Source organism: Heterodontus francisci, chromosome 6, assembly GCF_036365525.1.
Source record: "Heterodontus francisci isolate sHetFra1 chromosome 6, sHetFra1.hap1, whole genome shotgun sequence".
Lineage (NCBI taxonomy): Eukaryota > Metazoa > Chordata > Chondrichthyes > Heterodontiformes > Heterodontidae > Heterodontus > Heterodontus francisci.
In genome coordinates, this window is record NC_090376.1 from 17,175,715 (window position 1) to 17,201,451 (window position 25,737).

General features: G+C 46.0%; 1 protein-coding gene across 3 annotated transcripts in view; it reads left to right on the plus strand.

Moving 5' to 3' along the window:
• LOC137371152 (P2Y purinoceptor 8-like) overlaps window positions 1-25,737 on the plus strand; it is a 47,508-nt gene that overhangs the window by 10,827 nt on the left and 10,944 nt on the right. The window contains exon 1 of one of the 3 annotated variants that reach the window (XM_068033187.1): window positions 16,731-16,810. The exons of 1 other annotated variant lie outside the window; for it this stretch is intronic. The gene's annotated coding sequence lies outside the window, so the exon portion shown is untranslated. Of the gene's footprint in view, window positions 1-16,730; window positions 16,811-17,948; window positions 18,495-25,737 lie in introns of those variants that run through there. One more of the 3 variants, XM_068033188.1, reaches the window with a different exon arrangement.

A 25,737-nucleotide genomic window follows, 5' to 3' on the forward strand; every position in this document is an offset into this window, starting at 1 on the left:
TGCAAGTACATTCAATAATGCCACACAATGTCATTTCAAGGTATTAGTTTTGATTTAATTACTGATGCTCTCACTGGTACTTTAGTGTCTGATTTTAATATTTGGGAGCAAATGACTCTTTGTTCAGCTGACTGGACAGAATTTTTCTGCAGAGGCTGAAGTCCTGCAGCTGGGGCCCTGGAGCAACATTTTGCCAGCTGCAGCCAACGCCCGCCACCCCCCCCCCACCCCTCCCAGAACTGTCAGACGACTGAGGCTGCGGCTCCTGGATGAAGGCAGCTCAATGCCGATGCACCCTCCAAGAGTGGTGAGTTTCATTGGGGAAAGCTGGGACCAGGCAGGCAGGTGCACTGGTTGCCAGTTAGGACTGGGGGTCGAGGGGGGGAGGGGGAGGGGGCAGCCATTGCTGCCAGGGTGGCCATCAAGGATGCCCCCTACCACAGAACCCACTTGGAGGCTGGCAGGGTTTAAGTTGCCATCTGCCTACTGGCGACGGGCCTCCCAACGTAGGAAAAATGCCCAAAGGGGTGGGAAGCGGCTCTTAATTGGCCACTTAAGTTGGTCAATTAGCCGCCCGGTGGATGTCCGTGCTGCTGAGGTGACTGCCACAGACCATATCGCTTGGCGACCATATCAGGCTTCACTTCCAACGCCTTCCCCCAGCTCCCAGCCTAATAATTCAGACCTTTTATCTCAACAACCCTCCGTGGAGTTCCATATTCAGATTGTCTATGAGCTTCTTGACTCTATTTTGATTCTTGCTTTTTAAAAATTTGTTACCATTCAACTTAGTAAGGTAACTCCCATGCAACTAATGTTTTATAATTATGGACAGAAAAAATTGTGTGAACAAATACATGGTTCCCATACTTTAATTGTGCTGAGTTGTGACTCTCCTGATCCCATTTTAGATTTTTTTAGATTTAGAGATACAGCACTGAAACAGGCCCTTCGGCCCACCGAGTCTGTGCCGACCATTAACCACCCATTTATACTAACCCTGCACTAATCCCATATTCCTACCACATCCTCACCTGTCCCTATATTCCCCTACCACCTACCTATACTAGTGGCAATTTATAATGGCCAATTCACCTATCAACCTGCAAGTCTTTTGGCTGTGGGAGGAAACCGGAGCACCCGGAGGAAACCCACGCAGACACAGGGAGAACTTGCAAACTCCACACAGGCAGTACCCAGAATTGAACCCGGGTCGCTGGAGCTGTGAGGCTGCAGTGCTAACGGAACAGCCAGGAAACACCACGTGGTTTACGTGAGGGCACCTAGTTAGGAATTAGCAACACTGGAGTCATCAGCCAGAAGAGGTTGGATCTTGGATAATCCTGTCTGATGCATTCCTGTTTTCAGTTTCATAAAAAAGTGAACTACCAGTAATCGGCAAAGAACCAGAAGGGAAATGATGAGAATTATTTTATGCAGTGAGTTAGAACATAGAACATAGAACATTACAGCGCAGTACAGGCCCTTCGGTCCTCGATGTTGCGCCGACCTGTGAAACCATCTGACCTACACTATTCCATTTTCATCCATATGTCTATCCAATGACCACTTAAATGCCCTTAAAGTTGGCGAGTCTACTACTGTTGCAGGCAGGGCGTTCCACGCCCCTACTACTCTCTGAGTAAAGAAACTACCTCTGACATCTGTCCTATATCTATCACCCCTCAACTTGTTGAATGCTGTGCCTGCATGCTCAGTATCCTGCATGTAAGTTTTAAAAATAATACAGACTTTAAATTATGGTACAGACTCTACATGAATACAATAGTTTCGACTCACTGGCCTGGATTTTATAGAGCACGCGACACCAAGATCCGTGGCGGGGGCAAATGAAGATTGCCCTGGATGACGCTAGCCACGGACCTTGACGCCAGCTAGGCCCTGCCCAATCTTGATGGCGGCAGCGAGGCCTGGTGGCAGCACCCCATCCCCCGCCGCCCGGCAATGGGACCCCAATTTAAATACGGAAATAAATTTACCTACCTGACTTAATGATGGTCCCGTCGCCTCCTGATGTGCCGCCGGCACTGACCTGCCTTCGGTTCCCCATCCAGGGAAAAGAGGCGCGACACCTGTGGGGAGCGGGGAGGAGGTGATTTTCTCAGTGCGCGGGGAGGGGGTTTGGGGGGGGTGCGGGGGGGGGCGCACGGGGTCAAACACTTTGGATTGGTTGGGGGATGGTAGGAAAGGGTTGAGGGTTAAAGTTCATGAAATTTGGGAGGAAGATCACGTCGCCAACATAAGTATTTGGGGCGGGGTGCGGGGACAAGGCATTAAATGTAAGGATTTGGGGGGGAGGGGATGGAAATAGTTTTAAAAATTATTTTCAATATTTTTTTTAGTGGACTGTGACTTTAAAAATGCAAACTGTCATTTAGGGCTCTAAGCCCTTTAAAAATGGCTCACAGTGGTGCCGGACACCGTTGCTGGGGATGGCTTGCCCCTCCCCTCCATGTCATCAGTGTGGGGGGGGCGGCCGCCACAGCCATGTTAATGAACCGCTGCGTATAATATCACGGCGGCTCTGAGGAGTAAATACCACGCCTGGGGGCCACCATCGTTTAAGGTTGCCACTGCACTCAGCAGCGGCCACATAAAATGCAGCCCAATGATTTGCAAAAGGCATCACCTATGACCCATCACTTTTAAAGGTGCTTTTGTGTAAACCGACAATGATTTTTATATATTCGGGAAATTGAGAGAATCAATACCTTCCCTTCCCTGCATGCACCCTTGCCTCCTGCATTGCGAGGCTGGCGCAGTCGTCTTGCTGCAACAGGAAGCAAAATAAACAGTGTAGCATTCTTACATCAGATTTTGCAAGGGACATTTGTGTAACTCCACTAGATCTATTATTTTTTTCCTGACCGGAAGGATGCTGAATTAGTCAGTGCTGGAAGAAATGTGGCATGTAACATGAAACTTGCAGCCATATAAACAAATAATATTACCCTGGCCGAAGGCGGTAAGAATTTCTTCTTGGAGGTGGCGAAAAAGTATTGAAACCTCCTCCGCCTTCTCCTGGAAGGCTGCCTTCTCCTCTTCCAACCTCTCGATCTTAACAAGCAGCTCCTGGCACTGGGCAGATACTTGTCCTGGGGAAGGTATGAGGGGCAGGACTCCGTTGAGGATGGGGTCGGGAGGTATCGACTGTTCTCGGGGGCAACTTCACTGCCTCCTTCACCTTTCCAATCAGTTGCTTATCCATAATGGACTTCAGCTGCTTGACTCGGGCACCCTGATTTCATGCGGACTTCGCCTTCTGGAAGAGAAATGAGATATTAGGAAGCTTTTCACAGCAATTAGCATTGGTAATGTGACTGGATTTACAGGTCTCACGCTCTTTGCAATCAGGCATTTAATTTTCCATGCGGGCCTGTGTGAATAACATTTTGACTACTGTGATGAAAATCACGGAGTAGCTAGCTGCTGAAGATTATACAATGCCCATATTTGTATCTTCCATTGCCCTCTTCACGCTCATGACTGGTGGAAGCAGATTCAATAGGCAATTGGATAGATACTTGAAAAGCAAATATTTGCAGGGCTAAGGAGAAAGAACAGGGGAGTGGGATGAACTGGATAGCTCTTTCAAAGAGCCAGTACAAACACAATGGGCTGAATGGCCTCCTTCTGTGATGTTTAATTCTAGTACTTCTCCTTATCTCACTCCAATTATTTTTAACCTCTGCCTCATATTAAAAATTTGTAATATCAATTCAACCTTATGAAGGGAGAAGATTTCTTATTTGGTGCATTTTTGGAACAAAGAAATGACTTGTATCTCGATAGTTCCTTTCACAACCTCAGAATGTCCCAATGCACTCTACAGCCAATGAAGTACAGTCACAGTGTTAATGCAAGGTTCCACACACAGCAATGTGATAATGAATAGAAAATCTATTTTTTGTGATGTTGGTTGAAGGATAAATATTGGCCAGGACGCTGAGGAGAACTGCAATATTTTTCTCTGACAGGTAGGGCATCAGTTTACCGTTTCATCTGAAAGATGGCACCTCTGACAGTGCAGCACTCCTGCAGTTTGCACCAGAGTGACAGCCTAGTTGTACCACTGGCTAACTCAACAGAGACCTTGGTTCGAAGCAGGGATCTTCCTTGTCCGTACTGTGCAGTTACCTATTGCTGGGATCTAGGGTTTCCAACTCTGGTTGGATATATTCTTGGAAGTTTCATCACAGTTGGAAGCCCCTCCCGTGCCTGTAACTTGTTCTCCTTGACTTTAAGCATCAGGATATTGCATCTCTGCCCCTGATCACACTAAATAACATCCCACTGGAAATGATTAGCAAATTCTGCTACCTTGGGTCCACGGTGACAGACAATCTGTCCCTTGATGCAGAACTCGATACACGCATAGGGAGAGCAGCTACCACCTTTGGCCGACTTGCAAAACATGCATGGAATAACACCAAGCTCATGGTTTGTGGACTGGTGTGCACTACCACAATGACCAGTTGCTACAGCAGCTTGGCAACAGGCGCCAACGTCAAAGACAACAACTCACAGCGTCACTTGGCAGCTTCACGTGCAGCACTTGTGGCAGAACCTGCCTCTCAAGGATTGGCCTTCACAGCCATCAACAAAGAAAAGACACCCCACCTAAATGGATTGTTTGCTGCGTGTCCATCATCTTTCATAGATGGCAGGATGTCAACCAACCATGATCATCAGATTACTTCTTATCTCCAACTGGCTTGCCCACGCAACTGGCCCTTTCTGCCATCTTCAACACTTTTTTATAACTAATAAACAAAGGTGTTAAAAATTTGCATCTTCATTTTAATGCCCCTATGCTTTTTCTCCTGGTTTGCTCAAAGCAATGTCCAGGAAACTGATCTTCAATTCCCGGAGACTCAAATGCAATGCTGGAGGGTTTACAGTAATATTGGGATCCCACGTGTATCCTTAATGCATCTTTGCTTCTGACATTAAAAATTAATCTGATCTTGAATTAGGCTGATTCAGTTCCAATGCATTTCGATCTGTTGAGCCTTTTGTTATATGATATGCATTTAGAAAGATTAAAATTTAAATATTTATTTCAAATGAGTTATAGATCACTTCCCTGTCAATTTTCTCTTCTCTTCTGATGACATCGACTCATGCCTTGCAATGGTACCATCCTGGATAACTATTGTTCATGCATGAATCTAGACAGGGAGGGGTTTATCTCGATATGAACAGCAAACATTAGCATTAAAAGAAAGACTTGCACCTGTTACAACTTCGGAATGCCCCAAGCTTTACAAACAATGAAGTACTTTTGAAGTGTAGCCACTGTGGGAAATACAGGAGCAAGTTTGTGCGTAAACAGCATTGAGATAATGACCAGATAATCAGTTTTAAAGATGTTGGTTGAGCAATAAGTATTGGTCAGCCTGAACACCCCTTACCTCTCTTTGAATAATGCCATGGGATCTTTTACATCGCCCTGAGAGGACAGATGTCTCCTTGGTTTAAAGTCTCCTGGAAAAGATGGCACCTTTGACAGTGCAGTACTCTCGCCGCCTCCGGAGAATACTTGGCATCAGGTGGCACGACCGTATCTCCAACACAGAAGTCCTCGAGGTGGCCAACATCCCTAGCATACACACCCTACTGAGTCAGCGGCGCTTGAGATGGCTTGGCCATGTGAGCCGCATGGAAGATGGCAGGATCCCCAAAGACACATTGTACAGTGAGCTCGCCACTGGTATCAGACCCACCGGCCGTCCATGTCTCCGCTTTAAAGACGTCTGCAAAGGCGACATGAAGTCCTGTGAAATTGATCACAAGTCGTGGGAGTCAGTTGCCAGCGTTCGCCAGAGCTGGCAGGCAGCCATAAAGGCGGGGCTAAAGTGTGGCGAGTCGAAGAGACTTAGCAGTTGGCAGGAAAAAAGACAGAGGCGCAAGGGGAGAGCCAACTGTGTAACAGCCCCAACAAACAAATTTTTCTCTAGAATTGGCCTTTATAGCCACTCCAGGCGCTGCTCCACACACTACTGACCACCTCCAGGCGCTTACCCATTGTCTCTCGAGATAAGGAGGCCAAAGAAGAGACTATCGTTGTACTGCATTGGAATATCACTGCAGCTTTTCTACTCAAGGCTCATGCAATGGAGTTTGAACCTGCAATTTTCACACCTTAGAAAGGAAATAGCCTTCACTTCTTTATGCAGTTTCCTGTTTTTAGTATCTTGGGCTGATGATACACCATTGAATTATTTAGTCTCACAAAACATGAGCTGAGAGTTTAAAACTATGATGTCCCAGGAAGCAGTAATTTCCCTATTGATGCCAATTGTCCAATAATCCTGCTGTTAATCAGATTGCTTGTCTTATCTGTTGAATACATTTAATAAACTTACAGTGTTAGTCAACGTATTATTCTACTGACATAAAATAAATTTCACAAGAGCAAGCCTTTCATAATGTGAAAAGAATGTTATATATTCTTTCCAATTGTAGAAGTGAAATTTGCAGGAATTTTTTTGTTCCTCTGTATTTATTGCACAACAGGGTGCCAGAGACAAATAACAAAGAACAGTACAGAACAGGAACAGGTCATTCGGCCCTCCAAGCCTGCGCCGATCTTGATGCCTGTCTAAACTAAAACCTTCTGCACTTCCGGGGACCGTATCCCTCTATTCCCATCCTAGTCATGTATTTGTCAAGATGCCTCTTAAACGTCGCTATCGTACTTGCTTCCACCACCTCCCCCGGCAGCAAGTTCCAAGCACTCACCACCCTCTGTGTAAAGAACATGCTTCGCACATCCCCTCTAAACTTTGCACCTCGCACCTTAAACCTATGTCCCCTCTTCCACCCTGGGAAAAAGCTTCTTACTATCTACTCTGTCCATGCCACTCATAACTTTGTAAACCTCTATCAGATCGCCCCTCCAGCTCCGTCGTTCCAGTGAAAACAATCTGAGTTTATCCAACCTCTCCGCATAGCTAATGCCCTCCAGATCAGGCAACATCCCAGTAAACCTCTTCTGTACCCTCTCCAAAGCCTCCACGTCCTTCTGGTAGTTGTGGCGACCAGAATTGCACACAATATTCTAAGTGTGGCCAAACTAAAGTTCTGTACAGCTGCAGCATGACTTGCCAATTTTTACACTCTATGCCCCGACCGATGAAGGCAAGCATGCCGTATGCCTTCTTGACTACCTTATCCACTGCGTTGCCACTTTCAATGACCTGTGGACCTGTACGCCCAGATCTCTCTGCCTGTCAATACTCCTAAGGGTTCTGCCATTTACTGTATACTTCCCACCTGTATTAGATCTTCCAAAATGCATTACCTCACATTTGTCCGGATTAAACTCCATCTGCCATTTCTCCACCCAAGTCTCCAACCGATCTATATCCTGCTGTATCCTTTGATAATCCTCATCACTATCCGCAACTCCACCAACCTTTGTGTCGTCCGCAAACTTACTAATCAGACAAGCTACATTTTCCTCCAAATCATTTATATATACCACAAACAGCAAAGGTCCCAGCACTGATGCCTGCGGAACACCACTAGTCACAGCCCTCCGTTCAGAAAAGCACCCTTCCACTGCTACCCTCTGTCTTCTATGACCGAGCCAGTTCTGTATCCATCTTGCCAGCTCACCTCTGATCCCGTGTGACTTCACCTTTTGTACCAGTCTGCCATGAGGGACCTTGTCAAAGGCTTTACTGAAGTCCATATAGATAACATCCACTGCCCTTCCTTCATCAATCATCTTCGTCACTTCCTCAAAAGACTCAATCAAGTTAGTGAGACACGACCTCCCCTTCACAAAACCATGCTGTCTCTCGCTAATAAGTTCATTTGTTTCCAAATGGGAGTAAATCCTGTCCCAAAGAATCATCTCTAATAATTTCCCTACCACTGATGTAAGGCTCACCGGCCTATAATTTCCTGGATTATCCTTGCTACCCTTCTTAAACAAAGGAACAACATTGGCTATTCTCCAGTCCTCTGGGACCTCACCTGTAGCCAATGAGGCTACAAAGATTTCTGTCAAGGCCCCAGCAATTTCTTAATAAAAGCAAAATACTGCGGATGCTGGAAATCTGAAACAAAAACAAGAAATGCTGGATTCACTCAGCAGGTCTGGCAGCATCTGTGGAAAGAGAAGCAGAGTTAACGTTTCGGGTCAGTGACCCTTCTTCGGAACTGACAAATATTAGAAAAGTCACAGATTATAAACAAGTGAGGTGGGGGTTGGGCAAGAGATAACAAAGGAGAAGGTGCAGATTGGACCAGGCCATTTCTTCCCTTGCCTCCCTCAGTATTCTGGGGTAGATCCCATCAAGCCCGGGGACTTATCTACCTTAATGCTTTGCAAGACACCCAACACCTCCTCCTTTTTGATAACGACATGACCCAGACTATCTACACTCCCTTATCTAGACTCATCATCCACCAAGTCCTTCTCTTTGGTGAATACTGATGCAAAGTACTCATTTAGTACCTCGCCCATTTCCTCTGGCTCCATGCATAGATTCCCTCCTCTGTCCTTGAGTGGGCCAACCCTTTCCCTGGCTATCCTCTTGCTCTTTATATACGTATAAAAAGCCTTGGGATTCTCCTTAATCCTGTTTGCCAATGACTTTTCATGACCCCTTTTAGCCCTCCTGACGCCTTGCTTAAGTTCCTTCCTACTTTCTTTATATTCCTCAAGGGCTTCGTCTGTTCCTAGCCTTCTAGCCCTTACGAATGCTTCCTTTTTCTTTTTGACTAGGCTCACAATATCCCTCGTTATCCAAGGTTCCTGAAACTTGCCAAACTTATCCTTCATCCTCACAGGAACATGCTGGTCCTGGATTGTAATCAACTGACGTTCAGTGAGAGCTTCAGTGGCTGAGCAAATTAAACCACGTACCTGATGGGCTGAATAGCCTACTGCTATTCCTATAATACAGGAGTTCAGAAGATCACCAAATATTTGCAGATAAGGAAGGCCATTTGGTCCATTTTAATTTGTCCATTCAGAAACACGCTACAGTTCCCCCACTCCATGTGTTAACCCCTCTTTGTGTGAAAATGAATTTTCTGATACCAGTACTCCATTTGCCTTTTATAGTTTTATAGGCTTGTCCTAATCTTCCAATTTACTTTAAAGTACTATTATGAATTTTTCTTTTCCAGATCATTTGTTATCTTGTATATCTCTGCACAATCACCTCTCAAGTGCTTCCTATTCAGGCTAAAAAGCTCAGGTCTCTCCAGTCTTTCCTCCTTACTCTAAACTCTAACACTAGGAATGAACCTTGTGAATCTTCTTGGCACTGCATCCAGCTTTCATTGTCTCTCTTGTGTCTTGATGACCAGAACTGGACACACGGTTGAACATGTTGGGCTGGATTTTTAAGAGCAGCGGTGGGCTCAAAGAATGGCAGCCCGCATGCACGGGCCGCATGACGTGGAGCCGCCACGATCTCCCACGCGGCAGCCCATTTAACTAGCCTGTGCAGCCCGCCCCTCCCCCCCACAATCACGTGGAGGGGGCAGGCTGTCCGACGCCAGCAATGGCATCAGCTGCCTGTGCGCAGGTGCTGGCGCCATTTCTAAAGGGCAGCCAGCCCTGCCCGTATATTTAACTGTTTAAAGGAATATGCCCCCAAAATTTATCTCATAAAACTCTAACACCCCTTTTCCACCCCCAAATAACAATTACAGTATGTATTTGCCCTCCCCCCCCCCCCACCAAAAACACCACTTTTAATTCTGACCTTCCTCCCCCCAAAACTGTAAAAGATGACGATTCACCCCTTCCCATCATCCCCTACACTGATTATGCTTATTTGACCCCGCCCCCCCCGCAGTAAAAATTTTACTAATTCCCCCCTCCCACTAGTGTCACGCCTGTTTTCCCCAGATGGGGAACTGAAGGTGCAGGGTTGTGGCGGGCCCGGAATATTCAAGGTCAGTTGATTTAAATTTATCTATCTCATGAATTTAAATATTTAAATCCAGGTCCCGTCGCCCAGTGGCGGGGGTCCGCCATGGAGCCTCACCACTGCCGAGAGCATCAGGCTCCATAGCGGGCCTCTGTCAGAACCATCTTCCGACCCTCCCGCCACGGAACCCAGTGTCGGGGGCTTGATAAAATTCAGCCCATTGTCTGATCAGAGCCCAACACAATATGATCAAGACTTCTTCTGACATATTCAACTGATTTGACAATGTAATACAACAAGATGTTCAAGATTATGACAGGTTTAGATAAGTTAGACAAAGAAAAGCTGCTCCCATTAGCTGATAGTACAAGGACTAGGGAAGAGAGATTTCAGACTTTGGACATTGGATGCAAAGGGATGTGAGGAAGAACTTTTTTAATGCAGCGAGTGCTAATGATCTGGAACCTGCTGCCCACGTGGATGGAGGAAGTGAGACGACCAATGATTTCCAAAGGGAATTGGAGGGCACTTAAGGGAAATAAACTTGCAGGACTACGGGGATAGAGGGGGCAATGGGACTTACTGGATTGCTCTACAGAGAGGCGGCAAGGACTCGATGGGGCAAATAGCCTTCTTCTGTTCCGTAATGACTATTTCATTGACTTTGCTGATTTGCATTGCTCTGACATGTGGAGCACCATTGAGAATCCTAGGACCCTCTCAGTTTCTTCTCTAGCCTTTAAAACATGTCATGGGCAGGATTTCCCTGTGGGCTTCTGAACCCTGCCAGGGGTCAGAAGCCCGCATTGTGTGGAAAACATTCAGTCTGTGAACTGGCCAATTAGTGGCCAGAGGGCAGGCTCACCGTCCAATTAAGGGTGATGGGAGGGCTCTCAAAGCTGGAGGGTCAATAGGAGGCATCCCCCCCAGCTTGAAAGCAGCAGCAGGATGCCATGACAGGTGAGTGAGGGAGAGGACGCCCCAAAATGGAAGCGTCCCCCACTCCACCTTTTCCAAATTTAAAATTAAAAAGGGCCTTTGTAGCCAGGCCACCACTGTTGGGGGGGAGGGTGGGAAGAATACCCGCCTCCCAACAGGGCAGCCTGTGGCTGCTGCTAAACCCAGTCGGGGAGGGGCTGTAAGCCTGTCTGGAGTGCAGTGCCCCCTGCACCGGTCTGCTGCCGGGAGGCTGCCTCCAGGTAGCTGTTCTGTCCCCTGCACCTGCGGGTAGCTGGAGGCCGACTGGAAAATCCCATTCAATCTCCGACAATAGGCCTTAATTGGCCTTTAAATAGTTAAATTGGCTACCCGCTGCGGGCTGCCCTGTTGCCTCCATCCCCATCCCGCCTTCGAGATGACTGAGGCTCAGTGCCGCAGGAGAACGTGACTGCTCAGGCAGATGGTGATAGACATCTGTGACCTCATCGCCGAAGACCTCACACTTCGCAGCACTGATCACCATACCCTGCGAGTAGCCATCAAAATTACTGTAGCCTTGAAGTTCTTCACCTCTAACCCCTTCCAAGGATCAACTGCAGACCTTGGTGACACCTTGCAAATAGTTCCAACACTATCTCGTTGGACACTGATGCCCTCTTTGCCAGAGCTGGACAGTACATTCAGTTCACAACAGACATGGCCTCACAGAGACAGAGGGCATTTGGTTTCTCCGCCATCGCTGGATTCCCCCAGGTGCCATCATTGACTGCACACATGTGGCCATCAAGGCACCTAGTGACTGGTTCGTCAAATTCATCAACAGGAAGGCCATCCAATCTCTCAATGTCCAACTGGCCTGTGACCACGACCGAAGCTTCCTCTATTCGTGTGCTCGCTTTCCTGACAGCTGCCATGACCCCTTCATCCTCTGCTAATCCATGTTGTCTCAGATGTTCACTCCAACACTCAGTGCGTAGATGGATCTTCGGGGACAAGGGATAACTTTTGAAGACATGACTACTCACCCCTCTATGGGAGCCCCAGACAGAGGCAGAGACACAATACCACCACTGCCACCTGCTCACTAGGACCACCAATAAGCAGGTCAGCAGGCTTCTCAAGATGCGGTTCTGGTGCCTGGACTGGTTGGCTGGCACCCTCCAATATCCTCCTGCAAGGGTCTTGGTCATTGTGCTGGTCTGCTGCGTTCTCCATAGCATGGCCCTTCAGCGCAGTGTGGACCTTGAGGATGGTGAGGCCCGAGTAGGAGGCAACTGTTTGGGGGAGGAGCAGGAGGTGAGGGAGGAAGTGGAAATGGAGGCGAGGGAGATGACGCTGAACAGAGAGGTGCCCCAGCTGCACATTGAATGTCAAGAATCTCCTGAATCAGGCACATTTCAACTGAACCCCTCTGACCCAGGTTGAGAATCATGGCATGGAAGGGAGTCTGAGATACCTATGTTAACACATACATATAAGACGCAGCCTGGAGCATCTAATCACTTACCACCAATGAAGGAACCACATCTGCCTAGAGCCTTTGGCCTCACCTTGGAGGATCCCATTATTTCATACCACTTTTCCTGTCATGGCAGCGAAAAGGAGTCCCAGACATCTGACTTAAAAGTGGCAGCATTTATATGATGCAAAGAGATGAAAACACAAGACAGTGACAGTAAGAACACAACCCAGTGACCCACTCAGTGCTCCACACAACCCGGTGGCCCACTCAGTGCTCCACACAACCCGGTGGCCCACTCAGTGCTCCACACAACCCGGTGACCCACTCAGTGCTCCACACAACCCGGTGGCGTCCTCCTGCCACTCTCTGGGAAGAGGATTCCCTCCTCTACCTCAAGGCCTCCAACATCAGATCCAGGTTAGCATCGATGAAGCAAGGTGCAGCACTGCCCCGGGTGCCAGGCCTCTGGCTCTCCTTTGACATCTCACTTCCCTCTCGTACTGTGGAAGGCTTTAGCACAACCAGCAGCCTCAGTGATCGCTGCAGTGGGGAGTCTAAATCAGCCCTACACTTCAACTGAACCACCTGTGTTCCTGCTCCCACTGGCTCTAATTGGACAGGGAATCCGTCTCCATATCCATTAACTGCTCAGCCCCTCATGAAAATCTTTAACTTTAATTAGTTTCCCACCGGAGGCAGGTTTCTGATCCGAAAAGACACCAGACTCCTGTTTCCTGCCTCCATGGTGAAAATTCAGCCCTTGGCCTCAACATTAATCAAAAAAGAAAATCATGCAGTTTCATAATGGGCGGCCGATACAAGTTTTACGCCCAGGCAACACATTGAAAATCTACCCCATTGTCTTCGGCTTGGAGCTCTGGAAAGTAAAAATATCTAAGGTCAGCTTAGGGTGCAGTTACATGCTGTTTCGATGGAAGGAATGGCAATAACGAGTTTGCCCAAAAAAACAGACAAGGTGCATAGTTTAATCATTTTACCTTGAGGAGCGACATGGGTGGAAATTGGTTTGATTGTTATTCTGTATGGTACCTTACTGTCTGTGAAATAAAACTGCTTAACAAATTGTATCTGGCCTTCTCTCTCTCTAATGATTCTCAGTGTACCTCCACAAAGATTCAAGAGCGCATCTAAGAACACAATATCCACCTCAGACCTGAGAGCGTTAGATGAAGTAAGGTGGGAGGAGACTTGTGTGGAGCATAAACACCAGCATAGACCAGCTAGGCTGAATGGAAAAGCAAAATACTGCAGATGCTGGAAATCTGAAACTAAAACAGAAAATGCTGGAAATACTCAGCAGGACAGGCAGCATCTGTGGAGAGTATAAAACAGTTAATGTTTCAGGTCTGTGATCTAATAAGGTCGAAGAGACAAATGGAAATCCCGTCAGAGAGCAGAGTAGAACTTTACAGACCTGAAACATTAACTGTTTTTGCTCTCCACAGATGTTGCCAGACCTGCTGAGTATTACCAGTATTTTCTGGTTTTGTTAGGCTGAATGGCCTGTTTCTGTGCTGTAAATCTTTTGTAATTCTATGGTTACACCCCTGGGGTTACACTACTGTGCAATTGAGCAGTTCAGGCACACTCCTGAACAGAAAATGCTCAGACCCTATACATGAGCGACTAACATTACTGCACCCGAGAGAACATGTAAGCCAAAACCCCGAATGCCTGGTTTCTGTTCATCAGCCAGTTTCCAATCCATTCCCAGGTGCTAGATGCAGGGAGGATGTTCTGGATGGTTGGGGAGTCCAGAATCAGGGGACACAGTCTCAGGATACGGGGTATGCTATTTAGGACTGAGATGAGGAGAGATTTCTTCACTCAGAGGATGGTGAACCTGTGGAATTGTCTACCGCAGAAGGCAGTGGAGGCCAAGTCATTAAATATATTCAAGAAGGAGATAGATATATTTCTTAATGCCAAAGGGATCCAAGGATATGGGGAGAAAGCAGGAACAAGGTACTGAATTAGACAATCAGCCATGATCTTTTTTGGATGGCAGAGCAGGCCCGAAGGGCTGAATGGCCTACTCCTGCTCCTATTTTCTATGTTTCTATGTTTTATTCTGATTCCCCACAGCTTAGACTTCAACTAATAGCTTTTTACAAGGGACATCATGCTTGGAAGTCTATAGTTGGGATTTCACATCCTCAAAGAAGTTTAGGAAGTTGATTTGCCATAATCTTCCCCTTCTGAATCTGCATTGGTTACTTTTTGCTAAGTATTTTATTGTACAAAAACCCCATACTTACTTCTGATTTTTTTTTAACCCAAAACACTAATTGGCATCAAATGAAATCCTCAGGAATGAACAATTGCGCCACATGAAAAAGGGCGTTATCTATTTGTTCTTTGCAAATCTAGAAGTGAAATTCATTTTTTTTTGTTCCTGTGTATTGCATTGCAAGAAAAGAGTCTAAAGACATGTGAATTTGAATGTGCCAGTTTCTGGATTCTTAAACTATATTTTAGTGTTTTTTTTAAATTTTGCTTGCTTGAGAAATCTAGGCCCATAATGTAGAACACCACTATGACTAAAAAGCGTAGGAGATCAGAAAAGGTCAATCAAGAAGTAGTGACCAGATCACATCAAGCTTGGGTTTTTAAAAGTTAGTAGATGGTGGAGGGAAGATGAGACTGAGGAAGGTATGGAGATCAGTAGTTTTGAGAATTTGACAAAGTGCAATGACTCCTGCATTCAGCATCAGAAATGCAGGGAGGAGAACCAGGCTCACTGCTGCATCGTGGTGGAAGTGCGTACAATCTACCACATACTCGACAGCAACTCACCAAGGTTACCTGCCGGCTCTATGACCTGTACCTCCAAAAGGGTCCAATACCATCCTAACTTGGACATATCACCACTGGCTCAAAATGTTAAGAGCTCCCTACCCAACACCATTGTGGGAGCACTACCAGGACAAGAATAGCAGCAGTTCAAGGAGAAAGCCCACCATCACTTTCTCAGGGCAATAACGGATTAGCAATGAGCATAGCCTTAGCAGTGTTGCCCATATTCTGAGAACAAATTATAAAAATGGTAGAGGAGCATATTTGGAGCTTAGGAATAGCAAAGGGTGGTTGTTCAGAGCAGCACAAATTATAATGGTATTGACAGGGAAAAAATGGCTACCTTCAGAAAGCATTGGGAGGCTGGATTTACATCAATGGTTGCCTGTTAAAGCAACAGGATTGGCTGAAATCTTACCAATTACAAGAAAGAGTATTGTTGTTCGTTGCAATGCGTCGGAAGAAACAATAATGCACAGCCTGAAAACTGGAGACATGAGACCTCCTGAGATATGGATAGTTCAACAGTTGAGTGATATTGAAGTTACAGAGTGGGCAGTCTCCTACAGTCCTTATAGAAGAGCCCCTGGAGTGGAAATATATGAAATGGGTAAACAGTTAAAATATTTTCTCATCTTATAAATGTGGCATAGAATTTATTCTGTACAGGCAAGATCAAATGATGGCTGAGGTTACTTATTATGGAGTGAGAGGAATTTTCCAGAGTGTTTTTCCCCTTACTGGCCCTGGGTGTGTCTTTCTTTCTTTAATCTGCCTCTCTCAAGAGATTATTACATGGCTTTGTTTGGGGATTGGTGGCGACATAGTTGTAAAATTGATAGTCATGATACTCCAGCTTGATGGGCCAACTGATCTTTCCCTGCCTATCAATTTCATGTATTCATGCATTCGTATAATTGCATAGAATCATAGATTGGTTACAGCAGAGAAGGAGGCCATTCAGCCCATTATGTCCAGGCCAACTCTCTGTTAGAGCGACTCAGCTAGCCCCATTCCACTGCCTTTCTCCCATAAAACTGCAATTTTTTTCTCTTCCGATAATTACCCAATTCCCTTTGAAAGCCACCACCACACACACAGGTAGTACATTCTGGATCCGAACCGCTTGCTGCAGAACAAAAAGAGTTTTTCCTCATGTCGCCATTGGTTCGTCTGCCATTCACCTTAAATTGGTGTCCTTGACCCTTCCCCTAATAGACAAAGTTTCTTCTTATCTACTCTGTCCAGACCCCTCACAATTTTGAACACCTCCAATAAATCTTCTCTTAATCTTCTCCAAAGGGAACAGCCCCAGCTTCTCCAATCCTCATTCCTGGAACCATTCTCGACAATTTCAGGGTCAATAATAATACTGGAAAGCAGCTGGAGCTAAACGTTTGATACTTTCTGTATGTCACAGTTCCGTGTTGAATGTTCTCTATTTTTAGTCACCCTGAGGACTGTTACAGTAGGTTACAGCTGCAATTACCACGATTGCAGCAACAAGGATGATCACTGCCAAAAGTTGCATCACAGCACTCTCAACTATTTTTTTTTATTCATTCACGGGATGTGGGCGTCGCTGGCCACGCCAGCATTTATTGCCCATCCCTAATTGCCCTTGAGAAGGTGATGGCGAGCTGCCTTCTTGAACCGCTGCAGTCCATGTGGGGTAGGTACACCCACAGTGCTGTTAGGAAGGGAGTTCCAGGATTTTGACCCAGCGACAGTGAAGGAACGGCGATATAGTTCCAAGTCAGGGTGGTGTGTGACTTGGAGGGGAACTTGCAGGTGGTGGCATTCACATGTATTTGCTGCCCTTGTCCTTCCAGTTGGTAGAGGTCGCGGGTTTGGAAGGTGCTGTCGAAGGAGCCTTGGTGTATTGCTGCAGTGCATCTTGTAGATGGTACACACTGCTGCCACTGTGTGTCGGTGGTGGAGGGACTGAATGTTTGTAGATGGTGTGCCAATCAAGTGGGCCGCTTTGTCCTGGATGGTGTTGAGCTTCTTGAGTGTTGTTGGAGCTGCACCCATCCAGGCAAGTGGAGAGTATTCCATCACACTCCTGACTTGTGCCTTGTAGATTGTGGACAAGCTTTGGGGAGTCAGGAGGTGAGTTACTCGCCTCAGGATTCCTAGCCTCTGACCTGTTCTTGTAGCCACGGTATTTATATGGCTACTCCAGTTCAGTTTCTGGTCAATAGTAGCCCCTAGGATGTTGATAGTTAAACAATCTGAGTAATGTCTTAACTGATCCTGACTTGAATTTCAGTAATTAATTTTGAATTTATGTCTCCGGAGGGTTAAAATGATGTACGGAAATTCCCCCACCCTATGCCTCCCCAAACCACGATAGATAAAAAGACCTGATTAAGGATCTGATTCTTTTTTTCAGCAAAACTAAACGCATTCCAGAAAAACCCACTTGTCAGTTCAGCTGAGCGATTGTTTTGCATTCAAGCAAAATGAAGCAGCTATTGGTTTCGCTTACATCCTACTTCTTTTACAGTTTTAGTCTGATTCTAACTGATTGTGTTCATTGAAAAATTGGAGGTATTTTTAACTTTTTGATCATGCACAAAGGGTGGGTCTCGGTGGAGAGTGGGGGTTGGGGGGTGTGGGGGTGGTGCTTGCAGCCTGGCACCACTCATTGTACAAGTCAGTATCGTCAACCATCACTTTGCTGAAGTCAGTGCACTGCTCACAACTTCTGGACAAACTCCTCGAAGCTTCTAATATGTGCTGTGCCTGATAAATGCATATCAAATTTCCAAACTTTGGTGATAAAGAAAGATATGTATAAATGACTGGGATATTGGAATACAGAGTAAAATTTCAAAATTTGCTGATGATGCCAAACTTGGAGGTGTGGCAGACAGTGAGGATGATACTGATCAATTGCAACAGGATATAGATAGGCTAGCAGATTGGGCAGACAAGTAACAGATGGAATGTAATACAGAGAAGTGTGAGGTGGAGCATTTTGGCAGAAGGGATAGCGAAAGGCAATATAGATTAAATAGCATAGTTTTAAAGAGTGTACAGGGGCAGAGGGACCTGGGCTCCATGTGCACAGATCTTTAAAGATGGCAGGACATATTGAGAGAGTGGTTAGCAAAGCGTATGGGATCTTCGTCTTCATAAATAGAGATAGTGGCCGGAATTTTACCTTAATCGCTGACTCCGTTACGGGTGGAACTCAAACGGATACGGCTTCCGATCCCGCACTGCGTCTCCTGTCCATCACGCGGGGCAGCCAATTAGCGGCCCCGCAGTGTAACTGAGACCTGAATCAGCTCGTGCGAGCGGGAGGATATACATCATTGGGGGCGGAGCCACATCCGGGAATGTCTGACGTAAGCCCTTGAAAAATGTTTACTTCAATGAAATTGACCAGGTACTCATTCATTGTTTGTAAATCTGCTGTATTAGTTGTGGTGCACTGAAAGGCTACAGTTCTGTTAGGGCAGAAGGACTTAGAGATTCAAACACAGGCGGAGGAAGTCATGGAGGGGAGAAGCACTCGCTTAGCCCCCCGTTTTTCGGATGCTTCACTACAGGTCCTCCTTCAGGCGGTTGAGGAGAGGCGTGAGATCCTCTTCAACCCAGATGGTAGAAGGCCACCATCGACATTGACAAAGAGGGCCTGGCTGGAGGTCGCGGAGCAGGTCAGCAGCCGTGGCATCGTTCGGCGCACATGGAGACAGTGCTGCAAGCGCCTCAATGACCTGCTTCGCTCTGCCCGGGTAAGGGGCATTCCTCATTCATCTAATCGTTATTTTGTCAAGGGAGGGTGTATTTGTATTCATGATGCAATGTGGAACCCCTGTGTGATCATTGCCTGGCTGCCTCCTTGCATTGGGATGCAAGATGGGCATATGTGAGAGGTCCTTGAGAGGGTGCAGGAGAGATTTACCAGAATGGTGCCACGGATGATGGAATTTAGATATAAGGTTAGGTTGGAGAAACTTGGGTTTTTCTCCTTGCAGCAATGGAGGTTGAGGAGAAATCTGATAGAGGTGTACAAGATGATAACAGGTTTAGATAAGGTAGACAAAGAAAAGCTGTTCCCATTAGCTGATGGTACAAGGACGAGAGAACACAGAGTTAATGTTTTGGACAAACGATATAGTGGGGATGTGAGGAAGAACTTTTTTACACTGTGAGTGGTAATGACCAAGAACTTGCTGCTTATGAGGATGGTGGAAGTGGAGACAATCAATAATTTCAAAAGGAAATTAGATAGGCATTTGGGGGAAATATACTTGCAGGCTATGAAGATAAAGTGAAAGAATGGGACTGACTGGATTGCTCTACAGTGAGTGGGCATGGACTCGAAGGACTGAATGGCCTCCTTCTGTGCTGTAATGTCTCCATGACTCCATGAGACGTTTCTTCAAGAAATAAACACATGAAATACATTTACCTGTATTGTGTGCAACACATTTTCCACTAATATTGGTGCATGTGGCGAAAATAGTGTCACCACAGCTGCACCTGTGGCTAGTAAATGGTTTCCAGTATACATGAGATTGGGAAATGGTCTTTCAGACCCAGGCTTATCTTGTGAACAGGATATAAAACTGATGATTGTTACGAACTTCTCTAAGTTGAATAAAAGTTATCTGATAAAATTCTGGTAATTTGAAGTAAAGGTGTTTCCTGTACATGTGATAAGCTTCAGTAATGGAAATAATAGTCACTCTTGAAGTAGCAATCACTATCATATTCATCCAAATAACAAAGAACAGTACAGCACAGGAACAGGCCATTCAGCCCTCCAAGCCTGCGCCGATCGTGATGCCTGCCTAAACTAAAACCTTCTGCACTTCCGGGGTCCGTATCCCTCTATTCCCATCCTATTCATGTATTTGTCAAGATGCCTGTTAAACGTCTCTATGGTACCTGCTTCCACCACCTCCCCCGGCAACAAGTTCCAGGCACTCACCACCCTCTGTGTAAAGAACTTGCCTCACACATCCCCTCTAAACTTTGCCCCTCTCACCTTAAACCTGTGTCTCCTAGTAACTGACTCTTCCACCCTGGGAAAAAGCTTCTGACTATCCTCTCTGTTCATGCCGCTTATAACTTTGTAAACCTCTATCATGTCACCCCTCCACCTCCGTCGTTCCAGTGAAAACAATCCAAGTTTATCCAACCTCTCCTCATAGCTAATGCCCTCCAGACCAGGCAACATCCTGGTAAACCTCTTCTGTACCCGCTCCAAAGCCTCCACGTCCTTCTGGTAGTGAGGCGACCAGAATTGCACGCAATATTCTAAGTGTGGCCTAACTAAAGTTCTGTACAGCTGCATCATGACTTGCCAATTTTTATACTCTATGCCCCGACCGATGAAGGCAAGCATGCCGTATGCCTTCTTGACTACCTTATCCACCTGCGTTGCCACTTTCAGTGACCTGTGGACCTGTACGCCCAGATCTCTCTGCCTGTCAATACTCCTAAGGGTTCTGCCATTTACTGTATACTTCCCACCTGCTTTAGAAATTCCAAAATGCATTACCTCACATTTGTCTGGATTAAACTCCATCTGCCATTTCTCCGCCCAAGTCTCCAACCGATCTATATCCTGCTGTATCCTCTGACAATCCTCATCATTATCCGCAACTCCACCAACCTTTGTGTCGTTCACAAACTTACTAATCAGACCAGCTACATTTTCCTCCAAATCATTTATATATACTACCTGCTCTTGTAGCCACAATATTTTAATTGCTACTCCAGTTCAGTTTCTGTTCAATGGTAACCTCCAGGATGTTGGTAGTGGGGGATTCAGCGATGGTAATGCCATTGGATGTCAAGGGGCGATGGTTAGATTCTCTCTTGTTGGAGATGGTCATTGCCAGGCACTTGTGTGGTGCAAATGTTACTTGCCACTTATCAGCCCAAGCCTGGATATTGTCCAGGCCATGGTACATTTCTACACTGACTGCTTCAGTATCTGAGGTGTTCCGAATGGTGCTGTACATTGTGCAATTATCAGCGACCATCCCTACTTCTGAGCTTATGATTGAAGGAAGGTCATTGATGAAGCAGCTGAAGATGGTTGGGCCGAGGTCACTACCCTGAGGAACTCCTGCAGTGATGTCCTCGAGCTGAGATGATTGACCTCCAACAACCACAACCATCTTGCTTTGCGCTAGGAATGACTCCAACCAGCAGAGAGTCTTTCCCCTGATTCCCATTGACTCCAGTTTTGCTAGGGCTCCTTGATGCCATACTCAGCCAAATGCTGTCTTGATTTCAAGGGCAGTCACTCTCACCTCACCTCTTGAGTTCAGCTCTTTGCCATGTCTGAACCAAAGCTGTAATGGGGTCATGTGGCTGAGTGGCCATGTTGGAACCCAAACTGAGCATCACTGAGCAGATTATTGCTAAGCAAGTGCCGCTTGATAGCACTGTCGATCCCTCCCTCCATCACTTTACTGATGATTGAGAGTAGACTGATGGGACGGTAATTGAACGGGTTGGATTTGTCCTGCATTTGTGTAGAGGACATACCTGGGCAATATTCCACATTGCCAGGTAGATGCCAGTGTTGTAGCTGTACTGGAACAGCTTGGCTAGGGGCGCGGCAAGTTCTGGAGCACAGGTCTTCAGTACTATTGCTGGAATGTTGTCAGGGCCCATAGCCTTTACAGTATCCAGTGCCTTCTGTCGTTTCTTGATATCATATGGAGTGAAATGAAATCTGACTCTGGCATCTGTGATGCTGGGGATTTCACGAGGATGCAGAGATGTATCATCAACATGACACTTCTGGCTGAAGATTTTTGCAAATGCTTCAGCCTTATCTTTCGCACTGATGTGCTGGGCTCCCCCATCTTTGAGGATGGGGATATTTGTGGAGCCACCTCCTCCAGTTAGTTGTTTAATTGTCCACCACCATTCATGACTGGATGTGGCAGGACTGCAGAACTTAGTTCTGATCCGTTGGTTATGAGATCGCTCAGCTCTGTCTATCACATGCTGCTTATGCTGTTTGGCATGCAAGTAGACCTGGGTTGTAGCTTCACCAGGTTGACACATCATTTTGAGGTGTGCCCGGTGCTGCTCCTGGTGTGCCCTCCTGCACTCTTCTTTGAACCAAGGTTGATCCCCTTGCTTGATGGTAATGGTAGAGTGGGGGATATGGCATGCCATGAGGTTACAGATTGTGGTTGAGTACAATTCTGCTGTTGCTGATGGTTCACAGCGCCTCATGGATGCCCAGTTTTGCATTGCTAGATCTGTTTGAAATCTATCCCATTTAGCACGGTGGTAGTGCCACACAACACGATGGAGGGTATTCTCAATATGAAGGCGGGACTTTTGTCTCCACAAGGACTGTGCGGTGGTCACTCCTACCAATACTGTCATGGACAGATGCATCTGCTGCAGGTGGATTGGTGAGGACGAGGTCAAGTATATTTTTCCCTCTTGTTGGTTCCCTCACCACCTGCCTCAGAGCCAGTCTAGCAGCTATGTCCTTTACGACTCAGCCAGCTTGGTCAGTCGTGGTGGTACCGAGCCACTCTTGGTGATGGACATTGAAGTCCCCCTCCCAGAGTACATTCTGCACCCTTACCATCCTCAGTGCTTCCTCCAAGTGCTGTTCAATATGGAGGAAGCTCTGATTCATCAGCTGAGGGGGTCAATAAGAGGTAATCAGCAGGAGGTTTCCTTGCCCATGTTTGACCTGATGCCATGAGACTTCATGGGGTCCGGAGATGATGTTGAGAACTCCCAGGGCAACTCCCTCCTGTCTGTATACCACTGTGCTGCCGTCTCTGCTGGGTGTGTCCTACCGGTGGGACAGGACATACACAGGGATGGGTATGGCGGTGGTTTGGATATTGTCAGCCAATTCCATGAGTATGGCTATGTCAGGCTGTTGCTTGACTAGCAGCTCTCCCTACTTTGGCACAAGCCCACAGCTGTTAGTAAAGAGGTCAACAGGGCTGGGTTTGCCGTTGTCATTTCTGCTGCCTAGTTCGGTGCTGGGTGGTCTGTCCGGTTTCATTCCTTATTAACTTCGTAGAGGTTAGATGCACTGAGTGGCTTGTGAAGCCATTTTAGAGGGCATTTAAGAGTCAACCACATTGCTGTGGGTTTTGAGTCACATGTAGGCCAGACCAGGTAAGGATGGCAGATTTCCTTCCCTAAAGGGCATTAGTGAACCAGGTGGTTTTGTGGAACAATCGACAATGGTTTCATGGCCATCATTAAACTAGCTTTTTTGTAAATTCCAAATGTAATAATTGAATTCAATTTCCACCTTCTGTTGTGGTGGGACTCAAACTCATGTCCCCAGAGCAATACCCTGGGTCTCTGGGTTACTAGTCCAGTGACAATACCACAACACTACCACCTCCCCTGATGGTCCTGCAATGGTTTGTGGTTGGTGCAAAAGTTATATAAGGCAGGGATGCATTTCCATGAATGGGATACATTTTCAACTTGCCACCTTGGTGCAACACAAGCATTGGCTTTCTGTTGTAAAATCTGCCCGATTTAATAGGTGACCGATTTATAACAGTCGCATACCTGGCCGCCAAGCTGAAAATCGACCCAAATCTTGTGGTGGTAATTTTGTGCTTGATTCTTGGTGATACATTTGGGAAAGATTCTTTTTAAGAATAACAAGCACTGTTACTTATAAAGTACTTTCCATGACCTTAGAACATGTCAAAGTGCTTTTCAGCCAATGAAGTATGTTTGAAGTCTAGTCACTGTTGCAATGTAGGAAACCTGGCAGCCAATTTGCGCGTAGCAAGCTCCCACAGGCAAACAATATGGCCCAATTTTTGCAGCTTATTGACGAGTGGGAAACAATTATTGAGAAACTCGTGTATACCAAACACCAAGGTGAAAAGGAGTAGGAGACAAAAAACATTATGCAAATCGGGAAGCATTGATTAGGTGACGCAGGAGTGGAGATTTGAAAGCCTGTTGTTTGTAGCAGGTAGACCTGGGGAAAAATGAGTTAGTGTGGGAACGTGCACCTGATTCTCAACCATGATATAATGCTCATAGTTCTGATGCTGTGTGCTGTAGTGTTGTTCATTGAGGAGGTGGTGGCAGGAGAGGGAAGGAAGAATGAATCTTTGCTGATTTACTAAGCTTAAAATAGGCCCAAATTCTGCTCATTGAGTGTGGTTAAGTATATATCAAATGAGGCATTGGTTTGGTATGTTTCCGTTATTAGGCAAGCCCCCCACCTGCCAAGAATGAAGAAAATTAGTTTCATCACATGAACATTGATTTGAAACTGTAGTTGGTGAAGAAAGAACTTGCTTTAAAAAACAATTGGAGACTTTGGCTGGAGAGAGATATTAGCATATCAACAGACAGTACTTCAAAGGACAAAAGGGCTATTCCCTGCTCCAATTTAATCCACAATGGACTTTTGATTACCAGACGTTGAAGATGGAAAGGCTAGCATTCCAAGTTAACTGCTAAGATAGCCGAATACACAAACAGACGTTGTCAGACCAGTTTAGTCACATGACTAACTGACTGTTGGAGTTTTTTGAATTTGAACTTCCAACAGGGAATTTGAACTGAGAAAGCTGTTTGCTCCTGCATTGAAAAAGACTTCTCTCCTGTCTGCTGTCATCTCGTTCTCATCAGCTTCGGAAACCATTGAAGACATATGAACCCCAAGAGAGAAAAGTCTCCTACAGTGAACAAGATTTAAGAAGAATACTGGGCCCCAACGAAAAGCAAGACTACCTACAATCAAGGACCCTACAGCAAGCTCAAAGCACAGTTAAAAATAAAACTCTCTTCAGGGATTGCCTCAAACCTCTCCATTTATTTTTTCTTCTGCTCCTTTTTGTCCCTATTTGCATATGTGTATCGCATGTGCATGCTAACATGGGCATGTCATATATCCATAGGCATTATCCATATTAGAGTTTAAGTTTAAGTTTTAATAAATTTCACTTTTCTTCTTTAAACCTAAAAAAATCTGGTTGTGCTCATTTATTTGCCTTATAATTAGAAATTGGTGAACAAGGATTCACCAAAGGGGGAGCTCAAAACATAGTGTGTTCAAAAATTAAACCCTGTTACAGTAAGATCAGGTGAAGTCACCTTTCTCACCTGGTCGTAACAACATGCAGAGGGGAAGGCACACAAGAGATCTCAAGATATCAACAGATGTGGAAGGCCACGTGTCCCATCTTAATTCCTCCACGCAGACAAGCCCTATAATTCCTGTCATTTCAACATCCAATTGTTTCTAAGATTTTGTGAAGAAGAAATTCCTGATCTCAATCTTAATTCATCGTTCACTGCTTTGAACTTGTATTGATTTTGTCCTGCTCTCCTAATTTAAAGTAATATTACAGATTTATATTTTCCACTACAGAAATAGCCTGATAAGATCACCATTCAGTTACTTCTTTTCCCGGCAGAAAAGCCCAACATTCTGCAGTCGTACTGCGTCATTCAGACCTTTGACATGAGGCTGAATTTTTAGCCCCCAATGGGAATGGGACAGAGGCAGGCAGGCACGGAATTTGGCCTACATTGGCCTACATGCTGGTTCCCCAGCTCCATTCCACACCCGTCCCTCCCCGCACCCCCGCCACCCCG